Source organism: Helicoverpa zea, chromosome 27 (genome assembly GCF_022581195.2).
Source record: "Helicoverpa zea isolate HzStark_Cry1AcR chromosome 27, ilHelZeax1.1, whole genome shotgun sequence".
In the NCBI taxonomy this organism is placed as follows: Eukaryota; Metazoa; Arthropoda; class Insecta; order Lepidoptera; family Noctuidae; genus Helicoverpa; species Helicoverpa zea.
The window spans coordinates 5,026,013-5,041,584 of record NC_061478.1 but is presented as its reverse complement, the minus strand read 5'-3'; the positions used below and the strand labels follow the sequence as shown (position 1 = coordinate 5,041,584).

General features: G+C 62.9%; 1 long non-coding RNA gene across 1 annotated transcript; it reads left to right on the top strand.

The window, feature by feature from the left end:
• Nucleotides 1-8,125: 8,125 nt before the first annotated feature.
• On the top strand, nucleotides 8,126-14,672 carry LOC124643420. Its single transcript, XR_006985941.1, has 2 exons — nucleotides 8,126-8,158; nucleotides 14,272-14,672. It is a non-coding gene; the product is annotated as an uncharacterized LOC124643420 (long non-coding RNA).
• The last annotated feature ends 900 nt before the right edge of the window (nucleotides 14,673-15,572 follow it).

Below are 15,572 nucleotides of genomic sequence, written 5' to 3'. Positions count from 1 at the left end.
CCAGAGCATGGCAGAGTGGTCGATTGACGTGGCTGTGGTCGCCGAGCCGTACTTCATCCCCGCCCGTGACAACTGGCTGGGGTGCGCTGACGGTTTGGTGGCCATTATTGGCGGGACTCTGACCGACCCGTCTCGGGGCCGTGGCTGGGTTGCTGCGGTCTCGGGCGGCATCGTCATTGTGGGGGCGTATTTCTCCCCCAACAAGAGTCTCGCCGACTTCGAGGGTTTCCTTGTCGAGTTGGGCGCCGTCGTAGGCCGCCATCACCCTCGCCCCGTTCTGGTGCTCGGGGATCTCAACGCCAAGTCATCGGCGTGGGGATCTCCGGTCACTGACCCTCGGGGCGAGGTGCTGGAAGAGTGGGCGGTGACGACCGGTCTGGTCGTCCTGAATCGGGGCTCGGAATACACGTGCGTGCGGCAGCGGGGCGGGTCGATAGTGGACGTCTCGTTCGCTAGCCCCTCTGTCGCCAGCCGAGTCCGCGACTGGCGTGTCGCCGTGGAGGTGGAGACGCTGTCGGACCACAGGTATATCCGGTTCGACGTCTCTGCCCAGACCGCGAGCGGCCGCCATCCAACAGCCCCGATCAACGACGGCCCGCGCTGGGCGCTTAAGTGCATCGACAAGGAACTGCTCGAGGAAGCTGCCTTAGTCCAGTCCTGGATTTGGGAGTCGGCGACGGACGGCCCCGTCGACGTCGAAGCGGTGGCGCTGCGGTTTCGCGGGGCGATGACGCAGATCTGCGACGCGTCCATGCCCCGCGTCCGCCAACAGTCCGCAAGGCGCCAGGTGTACTGGTGGACCGCCGAGATTGCGCAGTTGCGCATCGCGTGCGTTGCGGCTCGCCGCCAGTACACACGATACCGGAGACGACGTCGACGGGTTTCCGCCGAGGAGGACGCGCTGTATGAGGTGTACAGCGCGTCCAAGGAGACTCTGTGGCTGGCCATCGGCGATTCTAAGTCGCGTGCCAGGGAGGAGCTGCTGGAGTCCCTGGATCGGGATCCGTGGGGCCGCCCCTACCGTTGGGTACGGGGCAAGCTGCGTGCATGGGCGCCTCCACTGGTGCAGAGCATGCAGCCCCAGCTGCTAGGGGCGGTCGTATTGGCGCTCTTCCCTGAGCGAGCGGGACACGTTCCCCCGACGATGGCTTCACCCTCGGCCACAGACTCTCCCGAAGAGGAGAGCACCGATGTCCCCGAGGTGACGCAAGCAGAGACGAGAGCGGCCGTGTCGCGGCTCCGGGCTAAGAACACGGCGCCCGGACCCGACGGAGTTCCTGGCCGAGCTCTCGTCCTGGCTCTGAAGGAGCTAGAGCCCCAGCTGAGAGGGCTCTTCACGGCATGTCTCGAGCAGGGTCAGTTTCCCAGTGTGTGGAAGGAGGGGAGGCTGGTCCTGCTCAGGAAGGAGGGGCGCCCCGCGGACTCGCCGTCCGCGTACCGGCCCATAGTGCTGCTCGACGAGGCGGGCAAACTCTTTGAGCGTGTCATCGCAGATCGCCTCGTCAGCCACTTGTGCAGAGAGGGGCCGGACCTGGACGACAACCAGTTTGGTTTTCGTCGCGGGCGCTCCACCGTAGACGCCATAATGCGCGTGAGAGCCCTGGCGGAGGAGACGGTGTCCCAGGGTGGGGTGGTGTTGGCGGTGTCTTTAGACATCTCCAACGCGTTCAACACCCTGCCCTGGAGCTGTATTCGGGAGGCACTGAGATATCACCGCGTGCCTCCCTACCTCCGTCGCACAGTAGGGGCCTACCTAGAAGGTAGATGCGTCACATATCGGGGACATGACGGTGCCGGTCGGCACCTCATGACGTGCGGTGTTCCACAGGGATCGGTGCTGGGGCCGCTCCTGTGGAACATCGGTTACGATTGGGTGCTGAGAGGCGAACTCCCGTCGGGCGCCGACTTGACGTGTTATGCGGACGACACGCTTGTCACTGCCCGGGGGAGCTCGCACAGGGAAGCAGCGTTGATAGCCACGGCTGCGGTGTCACAGGTGGTGAACCGCATCCGGCGCCTGGGCCTGGAGGTGGCCCTCAACAAGTCGGAGGCCATGGTGTTTCATGGCCCCCGACGCGCGCCGCCGTCGGGATCACACATCGTGGTCGGTGGAGCCCGGATAGCTGTCGAGTCCACCATGAAGTATCTGGGATTGGTGCTCGACAGCCGATGGGAATTCGGCCCCCACTTCCGGCGGCTGGTGCCCAAGCTGATGGGTGCAGCGGGCGCGCTGTCAACGTTGCTTCCTAACATGGGGGGCCCGAGCGCCGCCTGTAGGCGGTTGTACGTGGGAATCGTGCGGTCCATGGCCCTATATGGGGCCCCTGTGTGGGCGATGGACCTGGCGGCCAGCACTCTAGCCATTCTGCGCAGACCGCAGAGGGCGATGGCCGTCAGAGTCGTCCGCGGGTATCGCACGATTTCCTACGAGGCGGCTTGCGTCCTGGCCGGATCCCCGCCCTGGGACCTAGAGGCTAAAGTACTCGCGTCGTTGTATCGGTGGCGCGAGGAAGAGCGGGCACGGGACTCGAGGCCGGTGCAGCGGCAGATAGCGCAGCGCCGAGCAGAGCTCCGTCAGGTCTTGGTGGCGGAATGGCGGCAGAGGCTTCTGCGCCCTACCGCCGGCCTCGCCACCGTCGAGGCGATCCGGCCAGTGCTCGACGACTGGCTCGGGAGAAGGCACGGCTCCCTGTCGTTCAGGGTGACGCAGGTGCTGTCGGGGCACGGCTGCTTCGGCAAGTACCTGTGTCGCATAGGCAGGGAGCCGGACGCTCGGTGCCACCACTGCGTCCATGGCGGGGAGGACACGGCGCAACACACGTTCGTTCAGTGTGTTGCTTGGGAGGAGCAGCGCCGTGTCCTCACAAATGAAGTAGGAGGCGATCTGTCGCTGCCGGCCGTGGTACGGAAGATGGTCGGCAGCGCAGAGTCGTGGGACGCAGTGGTGTCCTTCTGCGAGGACGTGATGTCGCAGAAGGAAGCTGCGGAACGGGAGAGGGAGATTTCAACTGCCGATCCCGCCCGCAGCAGGCGCTCCGGGCGCCGGAGGAGGGCAGACAACGCCCTCTTCCGCCCCCCATGAACGGGTCCAGGGGCGAAGGACTTGGGGAAGTCCCCGCCCCCTATTCAACGGACCCGAGGCGGAGGCGCGCGCGGGTGTCGACGCGCGCCTCTGAGGCGTTGCACGGGGGAGTTTAACACCTCACTCCCCCGTGCCCGAGGCGAGGCCCGCAAGGCGGGCCAGCACCAGTGCGGGGCTGCGGAAGAATTTGGATTCCCGCGGCCCCGCGCCCACGTGTAAGGAGGACACAGGGGGGTTTTAGCCGGTAAGAGTCCGGCACACCCCTCCGCCTCTCCCCAGGCGGAGGAAGTCCATGAGGATTTCCCCCCGGGAAAAAAAAAAAAAAAAAAAGGTGAGGTTAGGTTAGGTTAATTGAATTTACTACTACTACTAGTGATACATGCATAAGCATATATTATACCTTGTGACGTAATACTTTTACCGTAATACTTTATGACGTTATACTTTGTAATACATTGTCAGCATACCCGAACCTAACAACACCACCCTACAACCCAATTGGTTAGGTTATAGTTCGGCCATTCAGAGAATGCGTTCCTGACACGTCGCGATTGAACTGACGACGTAACTACATTCATTGATTATTGATATAATAATGTTGTTTTAATGCTCCTCAATTGTTAAAACGGTAAACAACCAGCAAAAATATTTTTATCGTAACTGCAACGCCATTGCAAAGTTACGTCGTCAGTTCAATCGCGACGTGTCAGGAACGCATTCTCTGAATGGCCGAACTATAGGTTAGGTTAGGTTAGGTTAGGTTGCCCGGAGCTGCGGAGCGCGGCGTTACGTACCAGTCGGTGATTGCCGAGGCCAAGGCCAAGATAAAATTGGCAGATCTTGGCCTCCAGTCCGTCACCCTCAGGCAGGCTGCCACGGGTGCGCGGCTGTTTGAGGTGGCTGGTGCTGCGAGCGACAGCGTCGAGAAGGCGGACGCTCTGGCCGCCAAAATGAAGGAGGTCCTCAACCCAGAGGACGTCCGGGTCTCCAGGCCAATGAAAACCGCAGAAGTGCGGATTGCTGGCCTGGACGACTCCGTGACCTCTGAGGAGGTGGCGGCGGCCGTTGCTCGTGGCGGAGAGTGTCCGCCGGACAAGGTGCGGGCCGGCGACATACGCGTTGACGCTACCGGACTCGGCGTAGTCTGGGTTCGGTGCCCTGTAGCGTCGGCGAAAAAGATCGCCGATAGTGGCAGATTGCTGGTTGGCTGGGTTGCAGCGAGGGTGAAACTCCTGCAGCCCCGGGCTTTGCGGTGCTTCCGGTGCCTGGAGAAGGGGCACGTCCGGGCAAAATGCACCGCCGAGATTGACCGCAGCGACCTCTGTTATCGTTGCGGTCAGCCCGGCCACAAGGCGGCCCAGTGTTCCGCGGCGCCAAACTGCTGCTTGTGTTCGGCTGTGGGGAAGCCAGCGGGACACAAAGTGGGCGGAGGGGCCTGTGGCGCGCCTGCCAGCAAGGCCAAGAAAAAGAAGAGGAGCTCTAAGCCTGCCGGGGAAACCTCGCCACCCCCGCAGGCCAGTAGCTCCGCGGCCGACTCCCGGCCCAGGACCGTTGCCGAGGGAATGGAGTGTCAATAATAGGGCACCTCCATTTCCTCCAGGGCAACATCAACCACTGTGCCAGAGCTCAGGATCTTCTCCTCCAGAGCATGGCAGAGTGGTCGATTGACGTGGCTGTGGTCGCCGAGCCGTACTTCATCCCCGCCCGTGACAACTGGCTGGGGTGCGCTGACGGTTTGGTGGCCATTATTGGCGGGACTCTGACCGACCCGTCTCGGGGCCGTGGCTGGGTTGCTGCGGTCTCGGGCGGCATCGTCATTGTGGGGGCGTATTTCTCCCCCAACAAGAGTCTCGCCGACTTCGAGGGTTTCCTTGTCGAGTTGGGCGCCGTCGTAGGCCGCCATCACCCTCGCCCCGTTCTGGTGCTCGGGGATCTCAACGCCAAGTCATCGGCGTGGGGATCTCCGGTCACTGACCCTCGGGGCGAGGTGCTGGAAGAGTGGGCGGTGACGACCGGTCTGGTCGTCCTGAATCGGGGCTCGGAATACACGTGCGTGCGGCAGCGGGGCGGGTCGATAGTGGACGTCTCGTTCGCTAGCCCCTCTGTCGCCAGCCGAGTCCGCGACTGGCGTGTCGCCGTGGAGGTGGAGACGCTGTCGGACCACAGGTATATCCGGTTCGACGTCTCTGCCCAGACCGCGAGCGGCCGCCATCCAACAGCCCCGATCAACGACGGCCCGCGCTGGGCGCTTAAGTGCATCGACAAGGAACTGCTCGAGGAAGCTGCCTTAGTCCAGTCCTGGATTTGGGAGTCGGCGACGGACGGCCCCGTCGACGTCGAAGCGGTGGCGCTGCGGTTTCGCGGGGCGATGACGCAGATCTGCGACGCGTCCATGCCCCGCGTCCGCCAACAGTCCGCAAGGCGCCAGGTGTACTGGTGGACCGCCGAGATTGCGCAGTTGCGCATCGCGTGCGTTGCGGCTCGCCGCCAGTACACACGATACCGGAGACGACGTCGACGGGTTTCCGCCGAGGAGGACGCGCTGTATGAGGTGTACAGCGCGTCCAAGGAGACTCTGTGGCTGGCCATCGGCGATTCTAAGTCGCGTGCCAGGGAGGAGCTGCTGGGGTCCCTGGATCGGGATCCGTGGGGCCGCCCCTACCGTTGGGTACGGGGCAAGCTGCGTGCATGGGCGCCTCCACTGGTGCAGAGCATGCAGCCCCAGCTGCTAGGGGCGGTCGTATTGGCGCTCTTCCCTGAGCGAGCGGGACACGTTCCCCCGACGATGGCTTCACCCTCGGCCACAGACTCTCCCGAAGAGGAGAGCACCGATGTCCCCGAGGTGACGCAAGCAGAGACGAGAGCGGCCGTGTCGCGGCTCCGGGCTAAGAACACGGCGCCCGGACCCGACGGAGTTCCTGGCCGAGCTCTCGTCCTGGCTCTGAAGGAGCTAGAGCCCCAGCTGAGAGGGCTCTTCACGGCATGTCTCGAGCAGGGTCAGTTTCCCAGTGTGTGGAAGGAGGGGAGGCTGGTCCTGCTCAGGAAGGAGGGGCGCCCCGCGGACTCGCCGTCCGCGTACCGGCCCATAGTGCTGCTCGACGAGGCGGGCAAACTCTTTGAGCGTGTCATCGCAGATCGCCTCGTCAGCCACTTGTGCAGAGAGGGGCCGGACCTGGACGACAACCAGTTTGGTTTTCGTCGCGGGCGCTCCACCGTAGACGCCATAATGCGCGTGAGAGCCCTGGCGGAGGAGACGGTGTCCCAGGGTGGGGTGGTGTTGGCGGTGTCTTTAGACATCTCCAACGCGTTCAACACCCTGCCCTGGAGCTGTATTCGGGAGGCACTGAGATATCACCGCGTGCCTCCCTACCTCCGTCGCACAGTAGGGGCCTACCTAGAAGGTAGATGCGTCACATATCGGGGACATGACGGTGCCGGTCGGCACCTCATGACGTGCGGTGTTCCACAGGGATCGGTGCTGGGGCCGCTCCTGTGGAACATCGGTTACGATTGGGTGCTGAGAGGCGAACTCCCGTCGGGCGCCGACTTGACGTGTTATGCGGACGACACGCTTGTCACTGCCCGGGGGAGCTCGCACAGGGAAGCAGCGTTGATAGCCACGGCTGCGGTGTCACAGGTGGTGAACCGCATCCGGCGCCTGGGCCTGGAGGTGGCCCTCAACAAGTCGGAGGCCATGGTGTTTCATGGCCCCCGACGCGCGCCGCCGTCGGGATCACACATCGTGGTCGGTGGAGCCCGGATAGCTGTCGAGTCCACCATGAAGTATCTGGGATTGGTGCTCGACAGCCGATGGGAATTCGGCCCCCACTTCCGGCGGCTGGTGCCCAAGCTGATGGGTGCAGCGGGCGCGCTGTCAACGTTGCTTCCTAACATGGGGGGCCCGAGCGCCGCCTGTAGGCGGTTGTACGTGGGAATCGTGCGGTCCATGGCCCTATATGGGGCCCCTGTGTGGGCGATGGACCTGGCGGCCAGCACTCTAGCCATTCTGCGCAGACCGCAGAGGGCGATGGCCGTCAGAGTCGTCCGCGGGTATCGCACGATTTCCTACGAGGCGGCTTGCGTCCTGGCCGGATCCCCGCCCTGGGACCTAGAGGCTAAAGTACTCGCGTCGTTGTATCGGTGGCGCGAGGAAGAGCGGGCACGGGACTCGAGGCCGGTGCAGCGGCAGATAGCGCAGCGCCGAGCAGAGCTCCGTCAGGTCTTGGTGGCGGAATGGCGGCAGAGGCTTCTGCGCCCTACCGCCGGCCTCGCCACCGTCGAGGCGATCCGGCCAGTGCTCGACGACTGGCTCGGGAGAAGGCACGGCTCCCTGTCGTTCAGGGTGACGCAGGTGCTGTCGGGGCACGGCTGCTTCGGCAAGTACCTGTGTCGCATAGGCAGGGAGCCGGACGCTCGGTGCCACCACTGCGTCCATGGCGGGGAGGACACGGCGCAACACACGTTCGTTCAGTGTGTTGCTTGGGAGGAGCAGCGCCGTGTCCTCACAAATGAAGTAGGAGGCGATCTGTCGCTGCCGGCCGTGGTACGGAAGATGGTCGGCAGCGCAGAGTCGTGGGACGCAGTGGTGTCCTTCTGCGAGGACGTGATGTCGCAGAAGGAAGCTGCGGAACGGGAGAGGGAGATTTCAACTGCCGATCCCGCCCGCAGCAGGCGCTCCGGGCGCCGGAGGAGGGCAGACAACGCCCTCTTCCGCCCCCCATGAACGGGTCCAGGGGCGAAGGACTTGGGGAAGTCCCCGCCCCCTATTCAACGGACCCGAGGCGGAGGCGCGCGCGGGTGTCGACGCGCGCCTCTGAGGCGTTGCACGGGGGAGTTTAACACCTCACTCCCCCGTGCCCGAGGCGAGGCCCGCAAGGCGGGCCAGCACCAGTGCGGGGCTGCGGAAGAATTTGGATTCCCGCGGCCCCGCGCCCACGTGTAAGGAGGACACAGGGGGGTTTTAGCCGGTAAGAGTCCGGCACACCCCTCCGCCTCTCCCCAGGCGGAGGAAGTCCATGAGGATTTCCCCCCGAGAAAAAAAAAAAAAAAAAAAAAAAAAAGGTTAGGTTAGGTTAGGTTAATACATTTTTTGGTTGTAATTTGTTGTAATTTTGTTGTTTTTGGTTGTAATACATTGTACACCATACCCGAACCTAACAACACCACCCTACAACCCAATTGGTTAGGTTGTGTGCTCGGCAACTGCTGGTCCCTGTGGACACGTCCTAAGGGAAGAGCAGTCACCGGGCCGGTGCACCCTGGGCACGGACAATAATCTCTTCGCGGGGGGTGGGATAGAGGAGATTGTTGTCCGTGGCTAATTTCGACAGGAGCGGAGGAGTCGCTCCCGAGGGCTCCCTATCTGCACTCTGCAGCAGCAGAGTGCACGACTAGGGAGCGAGGTGGGGTAGATCGCGGGCCGTTGTACAGTCCGCGGTCTACGGGTCTCCGCGGCGTGCTCGTCGTGGTGACCGAGGTGGGGAAGGCCGCAGGTTGCTCCTCAACCTGCGGTATTGGGGCATCCGTGGCGAGGTGCTGAGCCACGGTGCCAAGTAGGTTAAGTTAGTTTTAAGTTAGCCGTAAGTTAAAAAAAAAAAAAAAAAAAAAAAAAAAAAAAAAAAAAAAAAAAAAAAAAAAAACCAAACAGAAAATTACAAAATAACAAAAAATACAAAAATATATTAGGTTTAGTCTTAGGTTAGTGTCCTAGTTGTAGATACCGAGCAGCGGGCGGTGTATCCTGCACCGGAGGCATCCGCTGGCCTCGGGGGGACTAAATACCCTCCCAAAAAGAGTGGCCGCATCGCCTTGGGGAAGCGATGTGTGTACCACCCATATCGTAAATGGAAATGTCAGATATAGAGTGTGTCTTGTCTTGCGATCCGGCTGACGCCCGGCGCTCGCAGGTATCCGGGCCTGCGAGTGTTAAATTGGTTACCGAAGGACGCGCAGGGGTAGGCGACCAGGCCCCTGTAGCGGATGTGGCTACTGGAAGCACCGATTCTATGTCATGTGACCCGGCTGACAACCGGCGCTCACAGGTATCCGGGCCTGTGAGTGTGAAATTGGCGACCGACGGACGCGCAGGGGTAGGCGACCAGGCCCCTGCTGCTGATAGTGCTACTGGAAGCACCAATCTTGGCACGGTCTTGAGCCAGGGGGGCTGCAGACCGTGCAGTGTGGTCCTGTCCGACGGGGAGTCGCGCGGAACTGCCTCCAGATTTTGGAGGAAGCGTCCGCGCGATGAAGTCTCGGACCGAGATGGGTCGATAGGCCTATCCTCAAGCGAGGAGGACCTATCGGCCCCAAAAGTGCCGACAGCTCTCCGAAGAGATCTGGAGGATCTCCGGCGGCAAGTGGCTGCGCTGAGCGAGCAGCAGCAGCCACAATCTGCCGCCGTCGCCACTCCGCCCATGGCGACTCCCACTCCCGCACCGGGACCGACAAGCGCGCACACCGACGATGAGGTCGAGCGCATTGTTCGGCTCTGCATGCTCCAGTGCGGGAGCATGATGAACGCTCGCATCGAGGCCATCTCTCGGCGCCTTCCGCAGGAGCCAATCCTCCGGCCGACATTAGCGGCGGACAAACGGAGGACGGAGGAGCCGCCGAGACCTGCGCCTCAAAAGGGGAAGCCCGCGGAGGGTGTTGAAAAGCCCGTGGAGGGAACCCCGTCGAGTGTTCAGCCCACGACTGCCGGGTCCAAGGGTGAGACCTGGGCGAAAGTCGTGGGCCGCAAGAAGGCCCGCAAAGCCGCCAAAAAGGCCGCGGCACCAGCAGCAGCGCGCGCCGCAGTTGCGCAGCCTGCGCGACGGACTGCCAAAAAGACCGGCGGTCGCAATGCGCCGGCGATACGTGCGCCTCGTTCTGAGGCTGTTACGCTAACGCTCCAGCCCGGAGCTGCGGAGCGCGGCGTTACGTACCAGTCGGTGATTGCCGAGGCCAAGGCCAAGATAAAATTGGCAGATCTTGGCCTCCAGTCCGTCACCCTCAGGCAGGCTGCCACGGGTGCGCGGCTGTTTGAGGTGGCTGGTGCTGCGAGCGACAGCGTCGAGAAGGCGGACGCTCTGGCCGCCAAAATGAAGGAGGTCCTCAACCCAGAGGACGTCCGGGTCTCCAGGCCAATGAAAACCGCAGAAGTGCGGATTGCTGGCCTGGACGACTCCGTGACCTCTGAGGAGGTGGCGGCGGCCGTTGCTCGTGGCGGAGAGTGTCCGCCGGACAAGGTGCGGGCCGGCGACATACGCGTTGACGCTACCGGACTCGGCGTAGTCTGGGTTCGGTGCCCTGTAGCGTCGGCGAAAAAGATCGCCGATAGTGGCAGATTGCTGGTTGGCTGGGTTGCAGCGAGGGTGAAACTCCTGCAGCCCCGGGCTTTGCGGTGCTTCCGGTGCCTGGAGAAGGGGCACGTCCGGGCAAAATGCACCGCCGAGATTGACCGCAGCGACCTCTGTTATCGTTGCGGTCAGCCCGGCCACAAGGCGGCCCAGTGTTCCGCGGCGCCAAACTGCTGCTTGTGTTCGGCTGTGGGGAAGCCAGCGGGACACAAAGTGGGCGGAGGGGCCTGTGGCGCGCCTGCCAGCAAGGCCAAGAAAAAGAAGAGGAGCTCTAAGCCTGCCGGGGAAACCTCGCCACCCCCGCAGGCCAGTAGCTCCGCGGCCGACTCCCGGCCCAGGACCGTTGCCGAGGGAATGGAGTGTCAATAATAGGGCACCTCCATTTCCTCCAGGGCAACATCAACCACTGTGCCAGAGCTCAGGATCTTCTCCTCCAGAGCATGGCAGAGTGGTCGATTGACGTGGCTGTGGTCGCCGAGCCGTACTTCATCCCCGCCCGTGACAACTGGCTGGGGTGCGCTGACGGTTTGGTGGCCATTATTGGCGGGACTCTGACCGACCCGTCTCGGGGCCGTGGCTGGGTTGCTGCGGTCTCGGGCGGCATCGTCATTGTGGGGGCGTATTTCTCCCCCAACAAGAGTCTCGCCGACTTCGAGGGTTTCCTTGTCGAGTTGGGCGCCGTCGTAGGCCGCCATCACCCTCGCCCCGTTCTGGTGCTCGGGGATCTCAACGCCAAGTCATCGGCGTGGGGATCTCCGGTCACTGACCCTCGGGGCGAGGTGCTGGAAGAGTGGGCGGTGACGACCGGTCTGGTCGTCCTGAATCGGGGCTCGGAATACACGTGCGTGCGGCAGCGGGGCGGGTCGATAGTGGACGTCTCGTTCGCTAGCCCCTCTGTCGCCAGCCGAGTCCGCGACTGGCGTGTCGCCGTGGAGGTGGAGACGCTGTCGGACCACAGGTATATCCGGTTCGACGTCTCTGCCCAGACCGCGAGCGGCCGCCATCCAACAGCCCCGATCAACGACGGCCCGCGCTGGGCGCTTAAGTGCATCGACAAGGAACTGCTCGAGGAAGCTGCCTTAGTCCAGTCCTGGATTTGGGAGTCGGCGACGGACGGCCCCGTCGACGTCGAAGCGGTGGCGCTGCGGTTTCGCGGGGCGATGACGCAGATCTGCGACGCGTCCATGCCCCGCGTCCGCCAACAGTCCGCAAGGCGCCAGGTGTACTGGTGGACCGCCGAGATTGCGCAGTTGCGCATCGCGTGCGTTGCGGCTCGCCGCCAGTACACACGATACCGGAGACGACGTCGACGGGTTTCCGCCGAGGAGGACGCGCTGTATGAGGTGTACAGCGCGTCCAAGGAGACTCTGTGGCTGGCCATCGGCGATTCTAAGTCGCGTGCCAGGGAGGAGCTGCTGGGGTCCCTGGATCGGGATCCGTGGGGCCGCCCCTACCGTTGGGTACGGGGCAAGCTGCGTGCATGGGCGCCTCCACTGGTGCAGAGCATGCAGCCCCAGCTGCTAGGGGCGGTCGTATTGGCGCTCTTCCCTGAGCGAGCGGGACACGTTCCCCCGACGATGGCTTCACCCTCGGCCACAGACTCTCCCGAAGAGGAGAGCACCGATGTCCCCGAGGTGACGCAAGCAGAGACGAGAGCGGCCGTGTCGCGGCTCCGGGCTAAGAACACGGCGCCCGGACCCGACGGAGTTCCTGGCCGAGCTCTCGTCCTGGCTCTGAAGGAGCTAGAGCCCCAGCTGAGAGGGCTCTTCACGGCATGTCTCGAGCAGGGTCAGTTTCCCAGTGTGTGGAAGGAGGGGAGGCTGGTCCTGCTCAGGAAGGAGGGGCGCCCCGCGGACTCGCCGTCCGCGTACCGGCCCATAGTGCTGCTCGACGAGGCGGGCAAACTCTTTGAGCGTGTCATCGCAGATCGCCTCGTCAGCCACTTGTGCAGAGAGGGGCCGGACCTGGACGACAACCAGTTTGGTTTTCGTCGCGGGCGCTCCACCGTAGACGCCATAATGCGCGTGAGAGCCCTGGCGGAGGAGACGGTGTCCCAGGGTGGGGTGGTGTTGGCGGTGTCTTTAGACATCTCCAACGCGTTCAACACCCTGCCCTGGAGCTGTATTCGGGAGGCACTGAGATATCACCGCGTGCCTCCCTACCTCCGTCGCACAGTAGGGGCCTACCTAGAAGGTAGATGCGTCACATATCGGGGACATGACGGTGCCGGTCGGCACCTCATGACGTGCGGTGTTCCACAGGGATCGGTGCTGGGGCCGCTCCTGTGGAACATCGGTTACGATTGGGTGCTGAGAGGCGAACTCCCGTCGGGCGCCGACTTGACGTGTTATGCGGACGACACGCTTGTCACTGCCCGGGGGAGCTCGCACAGGGAAGCAGCGTTGATAGCCACGGCTGCGGTGTCACAGGTGGTGAACCGCATCCGGCGCCTGGGCCTGGAGGTGGCCCTCAACAAGTCGGAGGCCATGGTGTTTCATGGCCCCCGACGCGCGCCGCCGTCGGGATCACACATCGTGGTCGGTGGAGCCCGGATAGCTGTCGAGTCCACCATGAAGTATCTGGGATTGGTGCTCGACAGCCGATGGGAATTCGGCCCCCACTTCCGGCGGCTGGTGCCCAAGCTGATGGGTGCAGCGGGCGCGCTGTCAACGTTGCTTCCTAACATGGGGGGCCCGAGCGCCGCCTGTAGGCGGTTGTACGTGGGAATCGTGCGGTCCATGGCCCTATATGGGGCCCCTGTGTGGGCGATGGACCTGGCGGCCAGCACTCTAGCCATTCTGCGCAGACCGCAGAGGGCGATGGCCGTCAGAGTCGTCCGCGGGTATCGCACGATTTCCTACGAGGCGGCTTGCGTCCTGGCCGGATCCCCGCCCTGGGACCTAGAGGCTAAAGTACTCGCGTCGCTGTATCGGTGGCGCGAGGAAGAGCGGGCACGGGACTCGAGGCCGGTGCAGCGGCAGATAGCGCAGCGCCGAGCAGAGCTCCGTCAGGTCTTGGTGGCGGAATGGCGGCAGAGGCTTCTGCGCCCTACCGCCGGCCTCGCCACCGTCGAGGCGATCCGGCCAGTGCTCGACGACTGGCTCGGGAGAAGGCACGGCTCCCTGTCGTTCAGGGTGACGCAGGTGCTGTCGGGGCACGGCTGCTTCGGCAAGTACCTGTGTCGCATAGGCAGGGAGCCAGACGCTCGGTGCCACCACTGCGTCCATGGCGGGGAGGACACGGCGCAACACACGTTCGTTCAGTGTGTTGCTTGGGAGGAGCAGCGCCGTGTCCTCACAAATGAAGTAGGAGGCGATCTGTCGCTGCCGGCCGTGGTACGGAAGATGGTCGGCAGCGCAGAGTCGTGGGACGCAGTGGTGTCCTTCTGCGAGGACGTGATGTCGCAGAAGGAAGCTGCGGAACGGGAGAGGGAGATTTCAACTGCCGATCCCGCCCGCAGCAGGCGCTCCGGGCGCCGGAGGAGGGCAGACAACGCCCTCTTCCGCCCCCCATGAACGGGTCCAGGGGCGAAGGACTTGGGGAAGTCCCCGCCCCCTATTCAACGGACCCGAGGCGGAGGCGCGCGCGGGTGTCGACGCGCGCCTCTGAGGCGTTGCACGGGGGAGTTTAACACCTCACTCCCCCGTGCCCGAGGCGAGGCCCGCAAGGCGGGCCAGCACCAGTGCGGGGCTGCGGAAGAATTTGGATTCCCGCGGCCCCGCGCCCACGTGTAAGGAGGACACAGGGGGGTTTTAGCCGGTAAGAGTCCGGCACACCCCTCCGCCTCTCCCCAGGCGGAGGAAGTCCATGAGGATTTCCCCCCGAGAAAAAAAAAAAAAAAAAAAAAAAAAGGTTAGGTTAGGTGAGGTTAGGTTGGGGTGCCTGTCAGAAAACCTCCCCGTGTGCTCGGCAACTGCTGGTCCCTGTGGACACGTCCTAAGGGAAGAGCAGTCACCGGGCCGGTGCACCCTGGGCACGGACAATAATCTCTTCGCGGGGGGTGGGATAGAGGAGATTGTTGTCCGTGGCTAATTTCGACAGGAGCGGAGGAGTCGCTCCCGAGGGCTCCCTATCTGCACTCTGCAGCAGCAGAGTGCACGACTAGGGAGCGAGGTGGGGTAGATCGCGGGCCGTTGTACAGTCCGCGGTCTACGGGTCTCCGCGGCGTGCTCGTCGTGGTGACCGAGGTGGGGAAGGCCGCAGGTTGCTCCTCAACCTGCGGTATTGGGGCATCCGTGGCGAGGTGCTGAGCCACGGTGCCAAGTAGGTTAAGTTAGTTTTAAGTTAGCCGTAAGTTAAAAAAAAAAAAAAAAAAAAAAAAAAAAAAAAAAAAAAAAAAAAAAAAAAAAAAAAAAAAAACCAAAGAGAAAATTACAAAATAACAAAAAATACAAAAATATATTAGGTTTAGTCTTAGGTTAGTGTCCTAGTTGTAGATACCGAGCAGCGGGCGGTGTATCCTGCACCGGAGGCATCCGCTGGCCTCGGGGGGACTAAATACCCTCCCAAAAAGAGTGGCCGCATCGCCTTGGGGAAGCGATGTGTGTACCACCCATATCGTAAATGGAAATGTCAGATATAGAGTGTGTCTTGTCTTGCGATCCGGCTGACGCCCGGCGCTCGCAGGTATCCGGGCCTGCGAGTGTTAAATTGGTTACCGAAGGACGCGCAGGGGTAGGCGACCAGGCCCCTGTAGCGGATGTGGCTACTGGAAGCACCGATTCTATGTCATGTGACCCGGCTGACAACCGGCGCTCACAGGTATCCGGGCCTGTGAGTGTGAAATTGGCGACCGACGGACGCGCAGGGGTAGGCGACCAGGCCCCTGCTGCTGATAGTGCTACTGGAAGCACCAATCTTGGCACGGTCTTGAGCCAGGGGGGCTGCAGACCGTGCAGTGTGGTCCTGTCCGACGGGGAGTCGCGCGGAACTGCCTCCAGATTTTGGAGGAAGCGTCCGCGCGATGAAGTCTCGGACCGAGATGGGTCGATAGGCCTATCCTCAAGCGAGGAGGACCTATCGGCCCCAAAAGTGCCGACAGCTCGGCGGGGCCGAAAACCGGCACCAACAGGAGGGGGGGCCTCTTTGCGGCCGCCGAGGGATTCGCGGGGGCGGTTTCTGCGCTCCGCTACTCCGGCGGCCAGCGAAGAGAG